Source organism: Papio anubis, chromosome 9, assembly GCF_008728515.1.
Source record: "Papio anubis isolate 15944 chromosome 9, Panubis1.0, whole genome shotgun sequence".
In the NCBI taxonomy this organism is placed as follows: Eukaryota; Metazoa; Chordata; class Mammalia; order Primates; family Cercopithecidae; genus Papio; species Papio anubis.
This window is the reverse complement of record NC_044984.1, coordinates 24,982,970-25,009,932: the sequence shown is the minus strand read 5'-3', so window position 1 is coordinate 25,009,932 and position 26,963 is coordinate 24,982,970. Positions and strand designations below refer to the sequence as shown.

Here is a 26,963-nt window from a genome sequence, read left to right as displayed (position 1 = left end):
AAAAATTAAATGTTACAAATTTACAATTAAATAAATTATATTAGGCAAAAGTAACACATGCCTAAAAACATATCACTTCCTAATTGTTTTACTTATACCACATTTCTATTGTTATCTATGATCTTGAGGTTATTGATGGCTACATATATGTTTGGTGGAAATATTACATAATGGTAAGCTGGTGCGCATCTTTCCTGCAAGCAGTGACCTCACATCGGTTACTTTAAATTAGCCACGGTGGGACTATTTACACCATGGAAATGAGCAAATGTGACAGATCAGGGCTTCTTCACTTACTGTTTTGTGGATTGCCTAGAATGAAGAAAATGATGAGGGAAATGTCAATAATGCAGATTAGACTTAAAAGTGTATTGCGTTTGTAGTCACTGAATTATGAATAGCATAAAATATTGAGAAATTCTTCTTTCAGGATTCAAAAGTATTCTCTGGTGTGACATCTCTTTCCCCTCCTTCTCTCTTTCAATCTAGGGACTAAGCATTATCCAAAAGCAATGGTTACATTACTGCATTGGATGAGAAAAATTCTAGTTGCTTCGTTTTGTTTTTATTTTCTACCACGCAGGGGCACATGAGGAAGATGTGACCAGGTATGGACAAAATTCTAAGATATATTTATTTTATCCACATGTAGCATAGTGTGTTAGAAAATTCTGCAGCCCTGTTACAAGAAATTTGTACTAGATCCCCCTGGACCACGGGGAACCTTTAAGTATGCTGAGGGTCAGGTCTTGTCATGCATAGGTAAATTAGATCCTCTGCATGAGCTAAACTGCAAGCTCCATGGGGGCAGGGAGCTTTGTCTGTTTGTTCACTGATTTACTCCCAAGAACTCTGAATAGTGCCTGACACACACTAGGTATTTAGTGTTGAATGAATACATGATTTGTTTTTCAATGCAATAGCGAAAGCTTTCTGTGAAAGGGTGCCTCAGAAAAGCTTAGAACCCAACTGAGGATTTTAAGAGGGCAGTTGTGCTGGGTAACAGCAAGAGAAAAATAACACAAGGTATGTGATTTTTCTTTTATGGTTGAGAAGAGATCTAAATAGGGAAATAATGCCAGTTCTAATCTAAATATTTTGGAATAAACTGTAACTTCCTTCAGTTTCTCTCTAGCCTCTCCAAAAGGATTTAGCAATGTTTGGTGGTTTTGCCTAGGTATTTTAACAAAAGTTGATCTCATGCTGGCATTATAGCACAATTGTTTTTTTTTCCTCAAGAAAACCTGTTCAAAAGACTAACAGGGCACTCAAGCGTTCTCTGAGAGAAAGAACAGTCATAGAAATATTAAAATATAGACTTGCCCCTTTTTTTCCTAAGTTCCACCTGAAAAGCCCACCAAAATGTGCCATTCCAGTGCCTGAAAAGCAATGCGGAAGAATTTCTGTATCTCAAAAAATTCTGGAAATGATTATTACAGCAAGTCATTTCTCAACCACTGTTCACACTGGCCGATGAATAGCATTCTTGAGTTCTCCAGTGAGCAGAGCCAAACAAGTGACTTCAGACTTCAAAATCCCAGGAGTGATTTTGGCCTGGCTCTGACTTTCCCAGAGGCAAAATTATCCTCCTGCAGAATACATCACAAATCCCTGTGAGGACTGTCCCTTTCCAGGTCTTAAGAGAGGGCTAAAAAAATCGAAAGCCTTATGCCTCTTTCCAAAATCCACTAGCACTCAGCATTTGGCTTTATGCTGGTTTATGACAAAATATTCTCAACTGTGGGGCCTCAAGGGTTTCCCTTAAAATATTTTTTAGTAAGCAAATACATTATAATGATGCAGATGACTCCCCAAATTAAACATGTACAAGGATTTGCACAAAAATTTTTAAATGCTTCTCATTTGGCTTCCGTTTTAAAAGCACACTTGTAAACGAGCTCTTTTTCAAGGATATATAAATTGTATATACAGGACAAAGAAACAATGTAGTCATTCCAGGGAAAATAAAAACATTAGCTTAAATGAAAAAAAAAATAATGAAACCAGTTTATAGCATCAGTCTGTGAAACTCAAACTGGGTAAGAGACTGAAATGTGACGATGCCATATTTGGGAGGGCGTCGCATACACATTAGCGAAACCTTTTACTGAACTTTGCTGCTCAGTGTCAAAATACCCAGCTGTGCGATGGTGCTACCAGGTGTTGTGGGAAGCCTGCTGTGTGAGACCTGGGAGGCGAAATAAAGCATCCCCGAGCTGCCCCAGAGTCAAACCCATTTCTGCTTTCTCCAAAGTGCTCCCTTTCTTGTGGCTAATGTGAGCTTGACCTTGAGCCCTTCCTGACACAATCAAGAAGAAGCTATAAACCATGGGTGCCCTAGGTTAGGATGGTGTTCAGTCGACCAGAAACATCTTCAAGTTTGAGACAGTCCCCCATATAGCATAGTTATGTGCCCATGTTTCTTCCTACCTTTCAGAAGATGTGAGGAAGTATTGACCTTGAGAGTATATGTGTACATGTACAAAAGGATTTAAATTCTAGAACCTCTCCTTTAAAGATTTCAGGTGCATCATGGTTCACTTAAAGGCTCTAAAAAAATTAAAATTAAAAAACATTTCAGGTGCAGTATGTATGGATGTGTGCATGCACATGTCTACTAATCTACATATGTTAACTGTATAATAAAAGGTGTAGTAATTGAGTAATGGGTTTTCCCATTATTTGGCTAACAAAAATTATAGCATATGCTCCACACAGACTATTTCCAAGGTATTATTATTGTTTTCATTGCTGTTGTGGATGGTAACAGGCAACAGGTACTAAGTAAAAATTATGCACCAGACACGTACATTTATTGTCTTGTTCAACTCTCACAAGAAACCTATAAGCTAGATAAGATTATTCATAAGAGAAAGATGGGTAGAATGAAGCTGAGAAAGGTGAAGTCACTTGCCACAGGGCAGCACTAGGGAAAGGGGAAGCTGGGCTTCAAGTCTGGTGTTTGGCTGCTCTAAAGCTGATTTTTTTGCCCCCAAATAAAGTGAGCAAAATATGGAAATCATTAGGGACAGAATTTGACCTTTCTTTGACAATTTTAAAAATAATTCTTGCTTTCACAGTGCCCCTAAATCACCATTATGGTAGATGTATACAAATAAAAGGAATTGTAGACATATGCAAATGCAAGGCAGATGTATACAAATATAAGGAATTAAGAGTTTCTAATCCCAAGAGTTATAGACAAGTAGACTTTTATTGAATGTTTACAACCGCAGCAACACAAGCAAACAGCCATAGTGATGTTGACTTGGAATATAGAAACTCCATCAAATCTATTGCATCAGGTAAAGGGAGTAAGCTCTGTATTCACCAATTTATAGTAAGTGCTTCTCCACATAAGATAAATGTTCCAGAAGAAAAATCTACCATTACTTTAAAATCCAAGATGGCTTGAAGTTTTTCAAGTTGAAAACCTTAAACAGGAATAATGTGTGATGGAGAACAAAGAGAATTTCTGATTTTAAAAAATCCAGGCATTTGTGTGCATGTTGGGGGAGGTTGGGGAAGGCACCTGGCATGTCTGCGAGTGTGATAACACAGATGAGATCAGTAATTGCACTAGATTAGCCAGTCAGGATGGGCATTTTGTCCACTGTAATTCTCATAACATCTTCATTTATTTTCAAGACATTTCTGAATGGAAATGTCACATAGAAGCACAACTGAGAGAATTTCATCATAAAGCAAGCTTTTTAAAAAGAAAAATGCACCATGTTACAGTCTTTAGAGTTCATGTTTTCACCTGATATAGACATAGTTTTAGAAAACCATGCCTGAAACAAGATGAAACTGGGTTAAAATATTATAGAATGCAAGATGCCAAAATCGTAAAACGTTAAGTAGAGGAATTATGACCTGCTCCAACCCCTGAATTTTTCACTTACATCCACTCTGTAAAGCAGCACGTTGTGTTGGCCCGTTCTTTATCATCACACAAGCCTGCCTTGTTCATCTTTATCTCAAAAAGTCAGTTCTAAAGCATTCAACAGGATTATTCACTGTCTAGATTTTATTCAAATCAATTTAAGATCTCCTCCCCATCGGTGCCCAGAACAAAAATACAAACTATGCAGCATCTTCATTTCCTTCAGAGTAACACAACTCCAGGCCAATCGCCCAATTCGAATTTGGGGAAGAAGCTGGTCACCCCAAAATAGCCCCCATGTAAGGCTGCACACACAGCCATGGAGATGGCCTGGCACTCAGCTGGCGGGAGGATGGGAAGGCAGCAGGGCCCGTGCAGATAGGTTCTCAATAAGAGCCCCATGTTAATTCATGGGTTGCTGGCCACAGATGAGTTATTTGAGTCCCTCCCTTGAGAGAAATTTATAAAACAGAATTCCAGACTATAGAATAAGCTTACCAATGGTCTTAAAAATCCCCAGGCATGTCTATTTTATAAAATTAAGCATTACTCATTAAATAAATATTGATATATTCTAGAATTCCAAAAAGTTGTCTTAACTACAATATTTGTAACAAGAAGATTCTATTAGTGCACTCGCAGAGGTACAAACATGCACCTGCCCCCTCCCACATACATTTTGAGAGCCTTGCTGTTAACCCCAAACTATAGCAACCTAACCACCTACCCATAGGACCTGTGGCTCTGCACACATTCACTTGATGATAGACAGGGGTAGATCGTTGAAAAGCAAGCACTTGCTCCCTTAAAAGCCTTCTATTGTCAGGCTTGCAGAGGAAGAGTGGGGAGAAACAAGTTCTGCATCTTTTATGGTTATTTCTGCTCACACAAAAATTTCTGATGTTGCATTAAGTAGTAATCAAAAAATACCTCCATGCCTTTTTTCATTTGTAAATAGTATGGCTGGGCTGGGGGTGGTGGCTCATGCCTGTAATCTCAGCACTTTGGGAGGCCAAGACAGGTGGAACACCTCAGGTCAGGAGTTCATGACCAACCTGGCCAACATGGTAAAACCCCATCTCTACAAAAATACAAAATTTAGCTGGGCATGATGGCAGGTACCTGTAATCCCAGCTACTCAGGAAGCTGAGGCAGGAGAATCACTGGAACCGGGAGGCGGAGGTTGCAGTGAGCCAAGATCATGCCATTGTACTGCAGCCTAGGCTACAGAGCAAGACTCTGTCAAAAAAAAAAAAAAAGAAAGAAAGAAAGAAAGAAAGAAAGAAAGAAAGAAAGAAAGAAAGAAAGAAAGAAAGAAAGAAAGAAAGAAAGAAAGAAAGACAAAACCCAAAATTATTTTTTTTATTTTCTCACATCCTACCTTCACTGCATATTGCTTTATTATATATGTTACAAGATGTCTTGGCTGAGCTAAAGCTCAGATATGGATATTTCCAGAAAGTGGAATTAAGCAAGACTCTTACTTCACCTATCCACTTGTATTTATCAATTTGCTTATGTTTTGAAGAGCATCCTTGGAAAAAGAGTCAAACCCTACCAACCTGAAATCTTTGTTCAGGTACCTGAATCCTTGCTATCAGTCGTTTTAAAACCTGTGGGATAAACTTGCACTGCACATCGAAGCTTTATTCTTATATATCACTTAGCCTTGTGTGTTTGTAAGTAAAAGTATGTAATTTAAATACTGCTTTTTGGTTGAATCAATCAAATCTTAAAGTTTAAAGCTTATTGACCTTATTGTCGGTAAATTAAAGGGAAATAATGATTTATTTTATTTTAGTTTTGAGACAGTCTTGCTCTGTCATCCAGGCTGGAGTGCTGTGGCCGATCTCGGCTCACTGCAACCTCCTCTTTCCCAGTTCAAGCAATTCTCTTGCTTCAGCCTCCAGAGTAGCTGGGATTACAGGCCTGTGCCACCACATCTGGCTAATTTTTGTATTTTCAGTAGAGACTTGGTTTTACCATGTTGGCCAGGCTGGTCTTAAACTCCTGACCTCAAGTGATCTGCCTGTCTTCACCTGAAGGCCAAGGTTTGAAGGATCACTCAAACACTGAACTGTTGAGTCCCAGTTGTGGTATGGAGAGGCTGTGGTTCCTACTAATACTAAAGTTTAGGTGAATCAGTATTTTGAGGAATTAGATGACTAAATCAACTCATAGCAAAGAATCACTTCTGGGTGGTACAATTGAACAGCATAAATGTCCCTTACTGCTCTTACATGGAAACGGGTGCAACAGGAGTCAGAACGAGGGTGAGACTGAGGGTGCTCCAAGAAGCCACCCTAAGAACGAGGGTATCTAGTGTAACTGTCCATCTGCACATAACTTGGAAAGTGATGATGAATCCATCCCATCTCAGGCCATCTGCCTCGGCAGGTTGCACACTCTGGGGAAGACTTGATAGGTCTAACTTGGAGAAGGTGAACCACCACCACCTGCCTCACTTTGCTGTGTAGGGGGAAAGGCACCACCCTTCTCTTCACTTGTCTCTTCTGGGTGGCAACTGCTTCTCTGGATTTACAGAACAGCACCACTGCTGTCATTTAGCCAACATCAGGGAAGGCTGACTTCCAGCTCCATGGGCAGCAAAAGGTCAATGTCAGCTAAGGTGAGAGGGCAACGGTCAACAGGAACAGGAACAGAGTTTCAGCCTTCCAAGTGGCATGTGCCCAATGGGTAAACATGTGTACATGGGTCCACAAAGTCCTGACCCAGCCAGCTGTAGCACCAAAGCAGTGAACTGTACCATGAGTTCATGGGGCACAAGGAGTCATGTTATGTCTTCTCCATCCTAGCTCCTAAAAGAAGCATTAGTCATAGGGGCATGAGGACCGAATACTAGTTCTGTCTACATGGAGTTGTACTCATATCCACCCAATCTGAGGCCATGGTGGTGGCGCCATTCCTGCCTCATAAGAGGAATTGCATGAGCACGTCCAAGACTGCAAGAGTCACAGTCGAGAGTGAAAACCAAGACTGAGCCTTGGATACTTGGAGGCACCTTGAGGATGCCCAGAAGTGTTAGCGGCAGAGGCTCTGTATGAGACAGAATGTCCTGCCATCTCCTAACAGGGTACCAGTGCTAATGTCCCGGGCACAGCGGACGCCACTGTGTTGTCTGCCCTGCACTTTTCCCCAACTCCATTGACACACATTTCACTCCACCCCCAACCATGAGGGTGGGCTCATTCCTGACACTGGATGAATCAGAGCCCTTCACCAGCCCTCCCAGGACACAGTGATTGATCAAGTGCCCCAAGAGGAGCTGTGCGGAGTCCTTTCCCAGCCTTTCTTGAACTGAAGGTGGAAGGATCTGGTTACAAAGTGAAGATAGGCCTTAAAGCTGCAGGCCCCCATCCCCAACCTCGGTTAAGTCTTGAGGAAGAAACTGGCTTGAGAAAATAAAGCTCGTTTGCAGAGGTAACCTGACATGGAACTGGAGCGAAAGACAGCTAATGATGCTCACATCTGCAGGTCCAGTCACCTTGCCTCCCTTCAGTTGGTTACATGGACCAATAATCTCTCACTGCTTCAGCTAATGTGAATTTGGTTTTTGCCACTTGCGTTGGGGTGAAGTTATAATACAACAATGCTATCTGGCCAGTGAAGTCTGAGTTATTTCAGTTACACAAAGGTAGATGTGATAAGAGTTTGACAGATGTGACAATCCTAGTTTTTCCTAATAAACTAAAAAATAGACTAGACACAATTCATAAAATATGGATTTGAGTGGGTAATGTCTCACATTAGAATTCTCTTCTCCAATAATATAATAAGATAGCTAATCACTTGTTTATTATTAAATTAATTGAAATAATAGTTGGAAATATACCTATATGGTGGTATAGAAATGATTATTTTTAGCAAATTTGTCATTATGTTGAATGATCTGGAAAAGTATACTTAAAAATAAACAGAGTTCATACTGCATTGGCAGAGAAGGAGAGTGACCAACTCATAACTTTTGATATGAATTTGGACTATGAATAATATAATCAGAGACCCTGGAAACAGAAAGATTTAGTAGACGATCCATTCTACCTCTCGGATGATATAAAACCATGCTATAAAACCATCTATTCTTTCAACAAATATTTACTGAGCTCAGTATCTGTCTTGAAGGATCAGAGGTAAACAAAAACGGCAAAGTTCCTACTGTCTTGGAGCTCACATCTGCCTTAGATTGCAATAATTGTCATAAGTTGTATCCTATTCATTGCCTGCTCTTGTTCTGTATTTGACACAGAAAAATGGAAAAACTGAGCTCTATTCTTGAGAGGCTCACAGTCCAAGAGAAACTCAGAATGTACATGTTACATGCTACAATGTTACCATGCCGGGGGAATGAAAACTATGCCTTACCTGGTTGATAAACAGGAAAGAACAGGAGGGATGGTTATTACTAGGGATACAATAACATAAGACATCTTAAAACTCTCCTAGCTTAGGCACCAAACTCTTTTCTGGGTCTTTTACTCCATTCGATTCACTTGTTCCTGCCTTAGAGCCTGGTGGCCAGCATTTGATTTTTGTGCTATGGTAAACTGTGGCAAAGTTCTGCATTCTAAATCACTTGCTGAAAGAACTGATCTTACTCTAGTATTTGTTTAAATCAGCAAGTCTTTGTTTTAAGGCAGCGGTCCCCAACCTTTTTGGCACCAGAGACCAGTTTCATGGAAGACAATTTTTCCATAGACTGGGTTGGTGGCGATGGTTTCAGGATGATTCAAGTGCATGACATTTATTGTGCACTTTATTTCTATTATTATGACATTGTAATATATAATGAAATAATTATACAACTCACCATAATGTAGAATCAGTAGGAGACCTGAGCTTGTTTTCCTGCAACTGGATGGTCCCATGTGGGGGTGATGGGAGACAGTGAAGGATCATCAGGTATTAGATTCTCATAAGGAGCACACAACCTAGATCCCTCGCATATGCAGTTCACAATAGGGTTTGCACTCCCTAGAGAATGTGACAGGAGGTGGAGCTCAGGCGGCAATGCAAGCAATGCGGAGTGGCTGTAAATACAGATGAAGCTTCGCTTGCATGTCCACCGCCCACCTTCTGCTGTGGGGGTTAGGGACCTTTGTTTTAAGGTACATCACAAAAATGTAACTATTTGCTTCACATGCCAATATGTCAAGTATTTCTTTCTAACTGTTCAAAATGTCTACCTGATTCCCAGCAATTAAATTAGCAAAATCCTTTTACAGGCCCCTGAAGTACCCATTCTGCATCCTACCTGCCTCGGCTCAGGATTTCCCTAATGTCACCTAAAAGGCCCTCGAGAGGCACTTAGAACACCAGCTCTGCAGGCACGCTGTCTAGCTTTAAATCTTAGCTCTTTACTGACTGTGTTATCTTGGGCAAGTTACTCAGCCTCTCTGAGATTCCTATCTTCCATCTGTGAAATAAGAATAATGATGCCCAGCGATAGGTGAAGATTAAATGAAATCATGCGTATAAAGCACTCAACAGAACACCTGGAACATAATAAGCATGCAATTAATATTTCTCTATTATGATTACACAGGAGCTCATGATGATCAAGTATATTAAGATGATACACTACCATCATCTTAAAGAAATATTTTGCTTAGCTGTTTGGTACCACTTATACTTAATCAAATGACTACTGTTTCTTTAAAATATGAATAAAGGCTACTTTCCAAAATATCTGCTATATTCAGCAGCCATATTAATTTGTCATAGAGGTAATATGTGTATGATATCCTACTGAGAACTACAAAGAATGATAAGTAAGTCATAGTCCTTGCTTTCAAGAAGTTTACTATCTAGGAGTAGGATAATTAGACCAGCATAAAAAATAGGTATATACAATGTGACAATCATTATAATAAAAGTACAGTAAAGTGAAAAGCAACTGAATCCATTTGAGAGGACCTGGAAGAGGTGACATTGGAAGTCTCACTAAATTTCAGGTACAGATGAAGGAGCTAGGCATTTCTGTAGATGACAGCACATTCTTTATTCTTTCCTTCTTCTCTGACTATTCTTTCTTGGTCTCAGTCTTGGACACACATCTTTCATCCAATGTGTAAAATTCAGTATTCCCCAGGATTCCACCCTCAACCTACTTCTCTTCTAATCTCCATATCCTGAAATAGCTCACTCATATCACATATTCCATTCACTCCAGATATAAATCTCTAGCCCTGATCTTTCCCAAGATTCAGACTTAAATCCAGCTTCCTCTGAGATGCCTCTTCCACCCATGGCACATCACAAACTTGTCACAGTGAAATTTGTCTCATATCCTCCTCCCATATTCCTTATTCTCACTGGAGATACTACTCTCTGTCCAGTCACCCAAGCCAAACTCTGAGTGTCCCACACAATAAATTGGTCACCAATCCTACAAAACCTACCTCTAAAATACTTCCACAGATCTCCCTATCATTCTCCATTTTCACTGTTACTGTCCTACAATCTTTCTTCTTGAAAATGGCCATATCGTCCCAACTGGTGTCCCATCTCCAGTATTACTCCCCTTCAATATACTATCAATAGTGTCATCTGAATACATTTTCTACAATGCAAAACTGGTACTGCTTAAAACCCTTTCCTGCCACCTAGACAAAGCCAACATTTCTTGGTAAGTCATACGAAGTTCCTGTGATAAGACACCTTCTTACCTTTCATTTTAGGCTCCAGAGTAACCAAATCACCTGCGGTTCCTTTGATACCTGTGTATTCTTTTTCACAACCTCCAACATCCTCTGCCTGAAAATCCACCTGCTCCTTTTTACCAGGCTTTTGCTTTCCTACTTTCTCTTCAAGGTTGTGCCTGATAGTCATTCCTCTGGAGAGCCTGCTAAGGTGCTTTTCCTATGGGTGCCTGTGACTCCCCATATGAGTCCCTTTTATAGCCTTCATTATACTGCTGTGTAATCATTGCTTTACTCATCTTCTCTCCCATAGACTGTGCATATCCTGAGCAACACATCCTGTTTTCATTCATTTTTTAAACATATGTTCACAGAGTGTTTACTTGATGAAAATGATACACTAGGTCCCTGACTTCCTGAAGTTTATATGTTAATGGTATATGTCTGGTAAGAGGGTATAATGACAAAAACAAATCATTAAGACAATTTCATATTCTCACAGAAGCTATTAAGAAAATAAAGCACAGAGTAAAAAGTGACTAGGTGGTGGTGGTGCCTTTTTGAGGAGATTCTGGAAATCCAAATGATGAGTAACCAGCTTTGTGAGGATCTTGAGGAGAAAGTTGTAGGGTCTTGCAGGTTACTCTATTAGTTTTCTGTGGCTATGCTAACAAATTACAACAAATTTACCAGCTTAAACAACACAAATGTATTATCTAAGAGTTCTTTGAGATAGAAGTCTTCCATGGGTCTCATTGGGCTAAACTCAAGATGTTCGCAGGGCAGCACTCCTTTTTGGAGACTCTGAGGAAGAATTCATTTCCTTACATTTTCCAGCTTCTGGAGGCACCCGTAGTCCTTGGGTTTTGCCTCTCTTCCTCCATCCTCAAACACAGCAGTGCTGCATCTACCTGGCTCTTCCATTGCTACCTCTCCCTCTAATTCTCTTCTGCCTCCTGCTTCCACTTGTAAACATCCTTTTGACTACATTGTGCCCACCTGGATAATCCTAGATAATCTCTCCTTTCCAAGGTCCTTAATGTAGTCACATTTACAAAGTTCCCTGTGCCATGTAAGGTAATATATTCACAGGTTCCAGGGATTAGGACATGGACATTTATGGAGGCCCATTATTCTGCCTACTACAGATTGGACTTTGATCTAACTGAAGTACACTAACCAGTGGAGAGATTTTAAGCAAAAAAGTGACATGAGCTGCTTTATATTTTAAGAGTTCCTTCTTCATACCATGTGAAAGATCTGTGTAACGAAAAAGGGAAAGCAGGAAGAACAAATATGAGTGTATTCATTCGTTCTCACATTGCTGTAAAGAACTACCTGAGACTGAGTAATTTATAAAGAAAAGGGGTTTAATTGGTTCACTGTTCTGCAGGCAGTACAAGCAGCATGGCTGGGGAGGCCTCAGGAAATTTACAATCATGACAGAAGGTGAAGAGGAAGGAGTAATGTCCTACATGGCCGTAGCAGGAGGAATAGAGTGGAGGGGAAGGTGCTACACAATTTTAAACAACCAGATCTCATGAGAACTCACTCAATATCATGAGAACAGCAAGGGTAAAATTCACTCTCATGATCCAATCACTTCCCCCGCTCCCCAGCCCCTTTTCCAATACTGGGGATTACAATTCGACATGAGATTTGGGTGGGAACCAAATCCAAACCAGGTCGAGTCTCTCAATAGTCCCAATAAGAGATAGTGACTTTGACTAGGGTGACAGTAGTGAAGATAGTGAGGACTGTCAGATTTGAGAAGTATTTTGGAATAGAAGAAACAGAACTTGCCGATAGGTTCAATGTAGAAAGTTAATAAAAGAAAAGGACCAAGGATGATTCCTAAAATCAGAGCTCAATCAACTGGTTCATGGTAGTGTCACTGACTGAGAATGATGGAGTGGAGGAAGACTACATGGGTTTGGAGCAAAACATGGACATTAAGGTGTACCAGGCTAGAATGGTCATGATTTCATCCAGTCATTTCTAAAAACAACTATATTTCATGAAATAACTATATGAAATCCAAAAGGAGTTATCAAGTAGGAAGTTGAATTTATGAGACTGGAGCTTGCAGTAGAAAAGCAGAGATGGAAACATAAATTTGGGATTATCATCATAAAGATGATATTGAAACCACGAGCCTGGATGAGCTCATCCAGGGAGGAAAAGTAGACAAGAGAGGAGGGCAAGAGCATCCAGGAAAACTCAAATCTTGACAGGACTTATTCATGTTTATAGCCCTAGCACCTAGTGCTGGCAAAGAGTGTCTGCTTCATAAATTGCTGAAAAACACAGGACCAACATTCTGGGACTCCATACTATTAGGAATTAAGTTATAAAAATTTACCACTAAATAAATTACAGTAAAAACAAAGGTAATAAACACCCAAAGCCCATCAGTTCCTAGTCGTTTTACCACATTTATTATTATTTTACTGTTTACCACATTTTACTATTATCTTACCATTTACATTTTACTATTTGCTCTTGAGATTAGTTATTACATCTATTACATTGTCCTAACTCCACTGTCCGTGATGTAACATTAGTAATGGTGTGAGTATTTACACCATGGAAATTGGCAAGTGCCACAAGTTTATTATTTTGCCAATTGTTGGACTCAAAAAAGAGATAGAGAAAATGTTAATCAGACAGATTCCATTTAAAGTGTCACATTTATAGTTATCACATTGTGAATAGCACACAAAAATGGGGAAATATTTTTCCAGTATGTGAAAATTATTACCTGATTTATTGAAAACGTTGCTCATATCAATGATGAATAAATGAGGTTCTAACAAATGTCTTCATTGTTTGGCTTTCACCTTAATCATTAACATAAAGGAAAATTTCCGTCTACATTAATGTCAGAATTACACTTGCGAATTAATCGCACTCTTAGGTTGGCAAGAGATAAAAGAATTTAGCAAAAATCAATAAAAGCATTCAGTGAAAATCAATTGGTTATATGGCATTCACAGGAGTAATATATATTTTATTCTTATGTGTAAGTGTGTGTTTTGCTACACAACATTTATAATAACATGGCATATAATAAACCATACACACACATGCACTTAGGCACACACCTACATTTTTCATAAAGAACCAGTTAAACATTTACCAGCACATCACCGCTTACATCTAAACCTAATTAATCGCTATATGGTATCATATGCAGAATTAAAATTATTATATTACTATTTGTTTTTGGAAGTAGCTAAAATATTCATAGCAAATTCATGATCACTGTTTTAAGATATTGATAAGTTATGTCATTTGAGTTCCAGTAAAATTAAAATGGGTTATAGTTTATCTTTATTGGCCTGAATTTATGCTCCATCATTGATATTTTTTTTCTTCCTACACAGATTCTGAGCACCATAGGCAACTTAAAAAAGAACAGGTTAAAAAAATGTCTTGGCTTTTGTCAAAGAATTATTTATGGATCGATCAGTATGTGGGCCTGATTAAAGCATCCAGGCTTTCCTTGTGCAATGTGATAGTCACTAACATGTGGCTATTTAAAATTACATTTAAATTAGTTAAAATTAAATAAAAATTTAAAATTCAGTACCTTAGTTAAACGAAGCAATTTTAACTGCTCAATAACCACATGTGGCTAGCAGCTACCACATTGGACAGGCCGGATTATAGAATATTTCTATCATTGCAGAAAGTTCTGTTGGATAGCCCCTATCTAGAAAATGCCTTGCACATAGAAGATACTCTACTACTGTTAACTCAGTGATCAAATTTTACCCTATTTTGGAAAGCTGAAAAGTTTAATAAAATCAAAAATTTCTTTTTCAGGAGAAAATAAACCACCAAAATGATTGCGTATTTGGATATCTTTAGATACAGTTGGCCCTCTGTATCTACAGGTTCTACATCCACAGATTCACCAATCATGGATCAAAAATATTTGAATCAAAATAAATAAATAACAATACAAATTTTAAATTTCAGTGTTTATATAGTGTTTATGTCATATTAGGTACTATAAGTAATCTAGAGATGATTTCAAATATACGGGAGGATGTGCATAGGTTATAAGCAAATGCTATGCCTTATTTACATGGGACTTGAACATCCACAGATTTTAGTATCATGGGGTGGGGGGAGGTCCTGGAACCAATCCCCTGTGGATACTGAGAAATAACTGTTAATATTCAATGTAGTAGACTGGGTGCGGTGACTCATGCCTATAATCCCAGCACTTTGGGAGGCTGAGGTGGGTAGATCACTTGAGGACAGGAGTTCAAGACCAGCCTCGCCAACAGGGTGAAACCCATCTCTACTAAAATACAAAAAAATTAGCCGGGCATGGTGATGGGCCCCTGTAATCCCAGCTACTTGGGAAGCTGAGGCAGGAGAATCGCTTGAAAACAAGAGGTGGGAGTTGCAATGAGCCAAGATTGTACCACTGTACTCCAGCCTGGGCAACAGAGCAAGACTCCATCTCAAATATATATACATAATATATATAACATATATTATAGATATACACACATATATATGTATGCATACATACATATTCAAGGTAGTGACATATTTATTGGACATCTACGTGACAGAAATACTAGTCACCTCACAACAGGCATATAAGATCCTCATTCTATAAGTGAGGACACTGAGGTTTAGGGAAGTTCAAAACCTTGCCTCTCCCAACTAGGCAAACAGGTATTTGTAAAGCTTAACCTTATGCTCACAGTTTCAGACCCCAAAGCCATGCTCTTTCTGGCATCATGAAGTCTCGCTTCTCTAAACATTACTTAACCTGTGCTGCAGTTTTTTCCTTTTTGGAATGGCGTTAACACACTATCTATATCAAAGCGTTGTTGAGCAATTAAATGAGTTAAGACTTGCAAAACACTAAAAGAGAGCATGGCACAGAGTAACTGCCATAAAAAAGTCTTGCTATTATTAAATGTAGAATGGCTGAGATAAAGAAGAAATAAGTCAAGATACCTCCTATGGCCAGCTAACAAAGTTTGAAACTTAATTCACCCATGTCATTCATTTAAGACCTGAACAAAGCTTTAACTTACGACAAAGCATGGGCTAACAGGATTTCCCCCGATCTGTGCACAAATGTGGAACTATGTGACCTCTCAGAGGAGCTGTCTAAATAGCATGATTTAAAAGGATAAGGTTGTGACCAGTACTGCCTATTTCCAAGTAGCACATGAAGTACCGTGGACTCTTAACTACATCTCATTAATGGAAAATCATGTTGACAGGTCTGGCCTTCTGTTTTATTGTTATTCACCTATTACTAGAGGAAAGGGCAATGAAAAGCAATAGGTTTACCTCTTGAACTTAAAATGTTACTCAATTCATCAATTATTTTCATACACCCATATTTTCTATGACACTCATAATTTTAACCAAGCAGCTCAAATGGAAAAAATAATAGCTACCATTTATTGCTCACCTACTAGGATGTGGGTGTTCTCTGTGTATTGTCACGGACACACAATAAACAGTCAGAGGGAGATACTGCTATTTCTCTGTAGTTACATTTGAGAAAACCGACTCATTCATAATTTGTCCAAGGTCACACAGCTACTCAGGGGAAAACAGCATTTAAACTCAGGTCTTCTTGATCTTAAAGCCTAAGTCCATACCAACTCTGCCACCACATGTAGCAACATGAAATACACACTCATCTCTTGATATCTGCGGGGTACTGATTCCAGGATCTTCGGTGGATACCAAAATTCTTGGGTGCTCAAGTCCCTGATATAAAATGGCATAGTCTTTTATACATAGCCTACACACATCATTCCATACACTTTAAAGCATCTCTAGATTACTTATAACACCTAATACAATGTAAATGCTAAATAAATAGTTAAACTGTATTGTTTAGAGAATAATGACAAGGGAAAAATGTCTGTACATGTTCAGTATAGACACAATTTATTTCCAAATATTTCTATTCCAAGGTTGGTTGAATCCATGGATGGGAGCCCACAGATACGGAGGGTGGACTGTAATATGAAACAAGGACAGAAATATGTGATGTGTCTATTTCATTACCTTTGGTATGTCTGAAGCAGAATTTCTAAAACAGAATAAAAAGCCTGGGTTCCAGAAAAATCAGTAGTCCCATTATCCAATAACAAAATTGACTCAGAATTGTATCTCAGCGGGATCACCACTGGCAATGCAGGAATGTTGAGCAGGTGTGAACTCAGACCCAGGCCTGCTGATGGCTTGTGGTCACCGGGGCTATGTTTGGCAAGCGTAGTTTGATTTTGCAAGAAACCCTTGACCAGAAAAATCAAAACTTTCTTTCTGAATACATAATTAGAGAAATGAGAGCTATGTGTTTTTGCAAGTACGAGTGCCAGGAGCAAATGCAAAGTTGTTTTGAGGGTGAGGGTGGATGCGTTTCTGACCCTATTTCCAGCCTATCAAGGGCATGACTGACTGACCACCTCCAGGAGAATTCCTGCACATTCGTAGTGCATCCTCCAGACCTGGTCACTGCCTCCCGCATCTTGCCCCAGCTCTCTTTTGTCTGTACTGACCCCTCGCTCCTTGCCTCCTCTGTGCCTACCAGCTTGGCATTCTGATGGATTGGCTTCGCTGGCTCTCAATCCTCCCACTTTGTTCCGGAGTCTGAGGCTTGACTCCTACATCCTGGCACAGTGCTTGCTTCTTTCTGCACTCCTGGTAACCAAGCTCTTTGGCTCTGCCCCAGGACCCCCTCCTGTGATCCACTCAGCCCAGCAAACCTGTAAACACAGCTTGCCAGGCCAAACTCTGTGCCCCCTCCCCACTTCTGGCCTCTGAGAGCCATGCCCTGGATGTTACCTCACCAACCCACGGTCTCTGGAGCACCTGTGGAATTCGATTGGACTGGCTCCAGCTTTTACAGTCTCTCTGATTTGCTAATGTACACTGTGAAAGGAAGTAAAAGTTCTGCAAGTGAGAAACTCAACTTACCAAGGCTGCTAGGGAGCAGAGCTTACTGCCTTCTGGGCACAGAACACATCCATCCTGGTACAATGACAAACAGCAATTCCACAGCCACAGGTCCTACCCCATGACAGAACTTCCCACTACTTCACTGAAGACTGTGCCAGACTACTGGGTTTCCTGCAACATCAGGAGCATTTTATGATCCTTCATGGTACCTACTTTCTAATCTTCATGTGCCTGGTAAAGCCAAGAAGTAAATATGCAGTACTCCAAGTATAGTGAGGGTGTCCCTGCCCGTAAAAGCCACACCAATATAGGAAAGTCCTAGTGGGGGATGGGAGGGTGGGAACCAACATTCTATTCCTCACCCTCAACAGGTACAAGGACACTTCAAATGTTATGTGGCTTGGTTATGACTTGTCATTCAAGTGTTTTCCTGGAACAAAGCCAACTTTGGTGTATAGATGATTTGGTGGAGCACATTTAGGAATCATTCAGAAAAGAGTTGTGTGTCTGTTCTGTGCTCAACACTGTCCTAGACATTGGGGATACAGCAGTAAACAATTCAGGTGTCTGTCTTCACGGAGCTTACAAACTAGTGTGGAAGACAGACACTGGAAAGTCATATGAGTCTTTCAGGCAGTAGAAGTTATGAAAGAGAATTACAGGCACAAAGGGAGCTGACAAAAGGAGACAAATCTGGTCTAGGAACTCGGAGAAGGCTTCTTGGAGAAAGTGATGTTTCAGACCACACCTGAAGGTTGAGTAGGAAGAAGAGAAGGGAAAGGCATTGGGGAAGTGGGCACAAAACATTCTAATCAATCAAAACAGTATGAGTGAAGGACTTGAGACAGCAAGAGCAGGGTACATTAAAAAATATTTTTTGAAAAAAAGCCGGTATGCTGGATTCTAGAAAGGCGGGCAGAGAAATGAGCGATGAGACTGAGATGTAGGTAAGAACTAAATCATATTCAGGCCACTGAAGAGTTTCAAGTTTGATTTTAACTTAATGGAAATAGGAAGCTATTAAAGGGTTTTGATCAAGAGAATGACATGAACAGAAAAATTGCTCTGGCTATGACTTAGTGATTGAATTCAGTGTGGTGGAGGAAGAGAGAAGGCATATACAGTGGATACAGGTGTGAGATATGCCAACTCAGCACCAGCTGCACTGCCTTCTCCACTCTGTCCTCATTACATAATAGAAACCTGGAATCACATTTTTCCAGAATCCCTTCCCCACCTCTTTCTAACTTAGATTCTGCCTTTGAGAGGCCCCTGTGCAAGATGTGGAAAGTGGCAGAGACACACCGTATTTCTCCCCTGGCAGCTGTGTGCAGATGTGAGGTTTACAGGAGCTTCTGGACAAGCTCCTGCAAGTCAGCCTCTTCCACATGGCAAGCAGCTGAGCTCAATGGGATTTAGGTTTCCCTGAACCAATTGATTGTCAAGATTTCCTGGAAGTCAATAACAGTTTTTCCCAAAACTGATAATCCTAGCCTTTCCAAAGTTTATGATTATGCCTTTAATCTCCTCTGTCAAATTCCTCCTACTTGAAATATCTAGGGTGGTTTTTATCTTCCTTACTAGACCCCAACTGTTAAAAGCAGGGAAGAAGCTCTTGCAACATTTGGGGTGAGAGATTGCGGGGGCCTGGTCTGGAGTGTGGGCAGTTAGGATGAAAGGGGGATGGATTTATAGATATTTAAGAGGTGGAATCTTCAGATATTGTTATTAATTGGATGGGGGAAATGAGGGAATGAAGGGGTTAAGAATCATCACCGCATTCTTCGTTTAAAGGTCAGGCAGTCTTGCTAAATTTGCCATCCAGTCCCTGTACCTGAAAGTGATGTAGACATTAAGTTGGCCAAATTCGCCAGCCCTGTCAGGTCCCTTTCCAGGTTGAACTGCTGAGGTCAAAGAACTGAGGGAGTAAAATATATGATGATGAGTAAGTTGTCCTTTGCAGGATGTGAAAATCTATGTGTCAGAGGTTATGGGTCATTGTAATGAGTTATCTTCTTGTATGAAAGCATTCGTGCCTTCTCTGGAGCAAAGGAAATTAGCTAAGTCTAACCCTATGCAAATCTCCCCCTAAAAGAAACCTGCTAGGGCAATGACCAAGCAACTGGGGTCAGGGCGAGGGCTGAGGGGCTGGGGATGAGAAGGAGCTTCCTAATAGAGACTACAGAGGATGTGGAACACCAAGAAGTAGACCAAATTACAATCCAGAGCAAAATTAGCTTCAAACACCAAAGAGAGAAAGTTTAAACACTAAGCCATGAGAAGATCATACTTGTCAAGGGAGGTGGCAGAATCCCAGGGGAAGGTGGAGAGCAGAACAGGAGCACATACAGTGAAATTATATATGCTTGGAAGGTGTGGATGTTGAACAGTCATCCTCACCATCAGGGAACTAGGGCAAATTGGGGAGGTAAATATAATGAAGGTCTAGATGGCTCAGGAAAGCAGGGAAGAAAGCGTTTTCTCTGCCAGTGGTCTTTACAGGACAAGCCTTACCCACAAACCAAGGCCATTGACTACATATTCTGGAACGATTTCTAAAATGCAATACCAGAGAAGTAGAGCTGTTTAAGTGTATCTCAAATGTACCAAAAAGGAGGCTTTTTTGGAACATAAAATAGCTTTAGGATAATTATTTCACTTTCTTAGTGATCTTTTCTCTTAAGAGAAATTTAATCCATTAAATTGTAAACTCATTGAAGACAACGTTCACTATTGAATCCCTAAAACCCATCACAGTGCACAGCTCATATAAGCACAGTAAATACTCATTCAATGGATGAGGATTGGATAGGAGATCCCAAGATGCTAGACACGGGGCAGCTTTATTCAGTGAGCTAACCACACACCCTTACCCTTGTGTCTGTCTGTAGGGAAATACATGCATAATTCCCATTCAAACATCAGAAATTCGAAGTCAACTAGAATGGGGTTAAGAATTTCCCCTCCCACCATCTTCCTCATCTCTCAACAACTCTTCTAAACACCAACCCTCCGGCAGGGGCTCCCATGACCTGAAGTAGAGACTTCACCAAGGGAGGTGAAATGCTTGGATAGGAGATCCTCTCAGGGGCTGAGGGGAGAAGGTAACTGTTAAAACTCAAGACTCTTGCCAGTGACAACACCCAGGAGCACATCTAGGTCCCTATTGCCTGGCTTTGCCATTACTACATGACAACAGACAAGTTACCTAAGGTCTCTGAGCCTGAGTTTGTTCATCTGTAGAGTTGATGGTGCCTAGTTTAAAGAATTGAGAGAACTGGACATTGTTTATAAGACACCTGCCTTAATACCTGTCCATAGTAACATGCTCCAAAGATACATTCTCTTCCAGCATTCACCTCCCAATCCCAGCCTTAGAAATTAGTCCCTCTTCTCCCATTGCACTGCACTTACTTACCTCTTCTTTCCTCCCTCATCTATTCCAGAACCCAACTGGATAGCATAGCTCTCCCATAATCTTCTGACCCTAAAGCAATTGTATCCTACATAAATGTGGCTAGAAGTGAATGAAGTGCAAAATCCTAGCTGTATTCAAGGAATTATCAGAGAGTGCCTTTCTCCTGGAAGTTGCTCTCTTCAAGCCAACTGCTAGAGGCAGAACACACAGCTGCAGGGACAGGACAACCAGAGGACAGGTCTGCTACATAAAAAGACAGACAATCATTTCCAAGAAAACATGCAGCTGAAATTTGCATTCTACAGGAAGAAGAGCAAACTCTATTAAATTTCCTCCCTAAGCAGATGTCTACAATTATTAGAACTTAAAAATACAGATGTTAAGGACCATGTGCTTAAGGAGTTAGTTAAGTTTGTGCAATTGCAGATAGGAAGATTGACATTTTTCTGAAATTGGAATTAAATACCCCAATACAATAAAATGATGCTGCCAACTCATATGGCATAATAGAGGGGAACAGACTCACTGATGAAAAAAGAAGAGGACATGGACAAATCATTTCCTTTTAGTCACATCATGGCCGAGATGGCTAGTGCCAACCCAGTATCTAGTCTACACTTCCCCTTTACTAAAAGAACCCCTATATTGCTGTGGAGTCTCAGCTAAAAAACTACATTTCTAACCCCTTGCAATGGGATTGGACAATGAGATGGGTGGAGCTTGCAAAAAAAAAAAAAAAAAAAGCTCCTTAAAGGGACCTTGCTCAGCTGGCAGGCACCCTTTCATCCTTCCCTGCAGGAGTTCCGGCAGCCATCTTCTGACCATGGGGTGATCTTGCAGATGGACGCTGGTGGAAAGTGGAAAAGCAGAAGTCTGGGACACTGATGGCACTTTTACCACTTCACATTACTCCTGGACTGCTTACCTTCCTTTTATGTGACCAAAAAATAACTTCCTAATTTAAGTTGCTGTTATTTTGGCTAAAATGCAGATCTTAACTAATATACACATCCTAGATTTCAATCAGTTTCCTTACTAATGGTGATTATAAGTTAACACCAGAACCATAGCACTTTTTGGGTAATTGTTATATACGATTTATTGCTTTAACTGTGAAATAAAAAGTTTTATACCAATAGTTTTGATTGTAAGTCTAGATTTAACCCTCCTAAGCTAGTTTTCTGTTGTTGTTGCTTTTTTAAAGTAGGAGTACCTTTAAAGTCGGAAGAAGTATCTACTACCGACAGCTCTCTGCACCAGGTGGACACCATCTGACAATTGATGTAAGGACCCTATGGAGCCCATAGTGGGGGGGTGAGAGAAGTGGACGTTTAGTGTATCTTATTTCTATTTGAATGTGACTCATATTGTATAAGTATGTTTCTCTTGGAAGATTTTTCCAAGAATTTTCATCAGCAGTAACAAGGGAAACATGCCCCTCTTCAGCAGACTTCCACCATCCAACTAGTCCAGGAGAATCCAGAGAAATGGTGGAGAACACTTTGTGAAAATCCTTACAGGGCTGTCATCTTCTCCTCATGCTACTTTTCTGGTTTCATTATGGATCTACCTCAATCAGTGTGAGAAGCACATGGGCACCATGAGGGACCAGGCAGACACTTAGGGGCAGAAGGGCCAGGGAATCCTATTGTGGTCTTTGGGCTTGGCTCTCTCCTAGTTGTCTTTTGTATGTTAAGAACTCCAGGAATGTTGAGCACACATGAAATTCAGAACAGCCTGCAAAAATGGTTTTGATAGCCACATAAATATGAAAATACAAATGATTTCAGCAGGAATAAAATTTATTTCTAATACTCAATATTATCTGCTCCTTGAAGCTATGCAAAGACTAATAAGTGCATAAACTTCTTGAGCAGTGTTACATAAATATAAAACATGATTCATAGATATGTTTATGGCCACAGACACATTAATTGATAGTCTACAGAAAGACTTACGTTCCTTTACAAATTAAAAGGGGACACGTGTGCTGTTTCTGCTCATTTGCTGAGTATGCAACTGGAAAACCCAATCTTCTATTCTGGGATTTAAAATCTGGTACTTTCAGCAAATAACATCATCAATATTTTAAAGTCATACTGGCTTCTGGTAAGTAGCAGAGGAATTGCTGTCCCTCCTTAAATCCTTCTCTGAGGCACCCTTCTCTCTGTGATGCCCCACAACATTAACTCTTCTCCTTTGAGAGCAGGTGTGTATGCCAAGAGCAGAAATTCCTAGGGAAGGTTTTGTAAGTCCAGATCCCACCCTGCCGTCCCCTCCAGGCCTTGATTTTAGCATCAACCCAAAACTTTTTTGGATTTTTGTGGACTCTGCTTAACTTTGATGTAGAATGTCTGTAGATTCTTGTCCACTGTCTAAAACAGAGGTGATCAAGAATGGCTTCTGCCCTTCAGAAGGGCCATTTTCACAGTATCACAGGCAGGAGACTCTACGCCCCTAAGCAGATCTTAGGCCTTTAAGGCCATCAGAGATGTACAGTTAGTTTGGATCAGACTTCGGTTCCTAAAACACCGTGGAGTTAATTATCCAGAAGGGCAGTAGGGCTTGCAGAACCCTAAAGAGGCAGAAAACCCTCTATTCCCCCATGGAAACTTTAATCCTTTCAGGTGAGTTTTGTTTCTGTTGGAAATCCAAGACTTTGCAAACAGGATAAGACCTTCTAAAGTCACAGGGTGAATATAATGAGTGCAGGACTTGGGATACTTAGGCAGGGGGGAGAATTGGCCTTAGTATTTCCTTTCATTAGCGTCTCTATAGGTAATGATTTCCTTACTTAACCAAAGAAAAGCAATGGAAGCGGCTACCCCTCGCCTATTAAAAGGAGAAAGATGGATACCTTTAATTGAAAGCAAAGCATCACAAAATTCTTTAATTATAAGCTCAAATGGGGCTTTGAGCTCATCTTGTATCTTCTTGGCTTTCAGCAGGATAGCATTAAGCTTTCCTAAAAAGATAAGACTCAATCTATTTTAAAACATATCCAAAGACGGCATTCCAGTTTCTGTTCCTTTGTTAGGGTACTTTTTTCCCTTTCTAACCTCACCACAGGTGAACTTTTCCTGTTGCTAACCTGAAGTCTTCACATTAGAGCTTGGCTCAGTTTGCTCAGCAGAGCTGGTGGATAGCTGGTCACCATCAGCCTTTTCTAAACTGTACTTCCATCTGTCCATCTGTACAAAATTATAACAATTAATTAGGATATTTGGATTTAAATCAATAAATTTGAACCCGGATGCCAACTGAATGACTCACTGACATGGCAAAAGACTGCCTCCCTTCTTTTTGTCATAGTTTTTCTTATCTCTGTCATCAGCTCCAATGCTAACATCTCTCCCTTTTCCATCTCTCTTGCAAAACTCCCCACACAAGTTCATTCACACACAGGCACACACAAATGTGCACATTTATACTGGTAAATAGAAAAACATTCCTGAAGCAGCTAGTTAACACTTACACCTTACCCCTCACTATTCACATTGAGGGGTAAGAGTTCAGGGTCCAGACTCCGGAACCCATTGTCTGGGCCTAAATCCTGGCTCTGGGACCTTGGAAACATTTTGTAATCTCACTTTGTAAGCATTTTCTCATCTGTAGAATGGAAACAATAATAGTACCTACCTTAGAGGGTTGTGGAAATGATTAATGAGTTAATACATAAAAGCTCTTTGAATGCAGTCTGGTACTCTAATACTAAAGACTATATAGTTGTTAGCTATTGTTACACCCTTCTTGCAGCAAAGGGATATTCAGAGGCATCAAACTATGCCCAATATTCCAGAAGCCAAGAGTTTGAGAAAGAACAGGAGTGGGATTCAAGTTTAAGGGAAGTGGGGGTAAGCAAGAAGAGTCGCCAGGGTGAAAGATCAAAGAAAAATAGGGCAAAAAGCAAACAGGAGATTAACAAAACTACAGAGAAAGGGCAAAAGCTGGCATTTAACCGGGAAAAGGTAGACAGAGAACATAAGGGAAAGGAAGATAAAGAAGAAACGAAAATGGGAAACATGAGTAAAAGGTGAGTACGTAAAGGAAAGACAGAAAAGAAGAGGAAAAGGGGGCGGAGAACAACAAAGGAGATCAAAAATGGGAAAAGACGGCATTTGCAGTTCGAGTCGGTATCGTGGGAAAAGGGTATGGAAGTAGGGAAGCTTGCGGCAGAAGGGATGGGGGAAAGAGGAGATTCAAAGAGATAACAGATAAAAGTTTCATTTGTCATTTGCAGCATTTTGTCCCTTTAAATTATGGGGCGCTGCAAGCTTACTTAACTCACCCTTGAGCCTCAAGGCTCCTGATCATGTTCCTTCTATTCCAACTTGCATTTAATCTCTGCCCCAGACTTAGCTTCTAAGGTTTGCCCTGGTCAGATGTCTGCCTTGTGTTTTTAGCCCAACAAGGCCAAAATGCAGTGATCTTGTCTTTATTTCATTTTCCCTAACCAGTCATCCTTTTCAAGTGAAATTTAGCTCTGGAGCAAATGTTTGCATCCCCTTTCTACTCCAAACATTCGGAAATCTAGAAGGGGAACTGGTGTTTTAATTTTTAAATTATTCACCTAACGACATTCCCATTTTTAGTCAATTAAAAAGAGGTAAAAATGATACAGTACTGCAAGAATAGGTCGCTTTTAGGTCTCCAACGTGCCCTCACCATTAAAGGGTCTTAATTACCTAACCTTTTGGAAATAGGACAGAGGTCGGACGGAGGTTTAAAATAAAGTCGGCATTTTAAAAATACTTTTTAAATTAAGAACCATCGTGATTAAATTGTCTGTTTGGTGCAAAATACGTCCCCCTATTTGAGGAACTCCAGAGACCTTAAAAGGCCCTCTGAACAGATGAACCGAACGGACCACGAGCGTCTCCTCACGCCGGGGTGATCCTGGGCCGCCGCCGCCGCCAGAGTCACGAAGCCAGACGCAGTGCGCGTCTCCGCCCAGGACTCCGGAGACTGCAGCAGCGCGAGCGGCCGCCGCGGCCTGGGCTGCTCCTGGAGTCGGGGAGGAGACGCGACTCCCGCAGACACGTGACCTCCTCCCAGCCGCCGCTTCCCGCGACCCAGATCCGTCCCCGGAACCCGTGCCCGGCGGGGCGGGCTGGGGGACACGTAGCTGGCGCCCCAGTCCCTGCTGCGCCCTGGTGCGTGTACCTTCGGCGTTCTCCCCTCGGTTCACTTATCACTGCCAATAATCAGTGTTTCGGAGATCACCCCGGGAAGAATGTAAATATCCCTCTCGGTGCAGGAAAAACCTTGGTTTTATCTCTATGCTTTTATGTGTATCTAGAGAAATATATATATTCCCTCCATCCCACCCCTGGGAGTCCCTCAAGACATGCTTTCCCCTGGACTCGCAGGGCGGCGTGGGCAGTGCGCATCCCCGGGCACCTCCTGGTAACTCTCACTAGCAGTGAGTCAGGCTCCCGGGGTGGCTCTGGGGAAAGGTAACCCGGCTCTTGCTGGCCTGTGCTTCCCAGCGCCGAGCGCCGCGGCTGCAGGGCGAGCGCGCGCGCGCACGGGTTCCCCGAGCAGTGATGTGGCAGCAGCGGCAGGTCGGATCACGTTGCTGGCCCTGTGCTGGTACCCGTTTGAGACAGGATTAAGGAGGGAGGCTTTGGAGGTGCCAGCGGTAGTAAACGTGGGCTCTGCACACTCCGGGCGTCTCTTATCGCGCGGGGGGACGGGGGGATGGGGAAAGCACGTAGCGTCACCGGAGGCTCGGAACGCGGCGGAGTTGAGCGGGCGGGTGATAAATGCTGCATAGCTTTCCTGTGATAGCCCCTCTCGTGCCACCCCCTTCTCCCTCCCCAGCCCCCACTCAACCCCGGCTCGCTCCCCGCCGCGTTCCTCCAGGAGCACACGCGGCTCCAAACGTCGTCATCTGCTGCTGTGATTAGTGGCACCGCAATTCCGGCTGCTGCGGGGAAGTTTAGGTGGCCCAGGAACGCCGTGTCACCGAAAGACACTTGGATTGCGACATTCGGACCCGGTGACAACGTTTTCAAGTGTCTTAAATCCTTCAAGGAGCGGATTG

General features: G+C 41.2%; 1 protein-coding gene across 1 annotated transcript in view; it reads right to left on the bottom strand.

Annotated features, from left to right (window-relative positions):
• Window positions 1-26,963, bottom strand: part of SSPN (sarcospan) — a 112,818-nt gene that overhangs the window by 82,313 nt on the left and 3,542 nt on the right. The gene's annotated exons all lie outside the window — the stretch shown is intronic.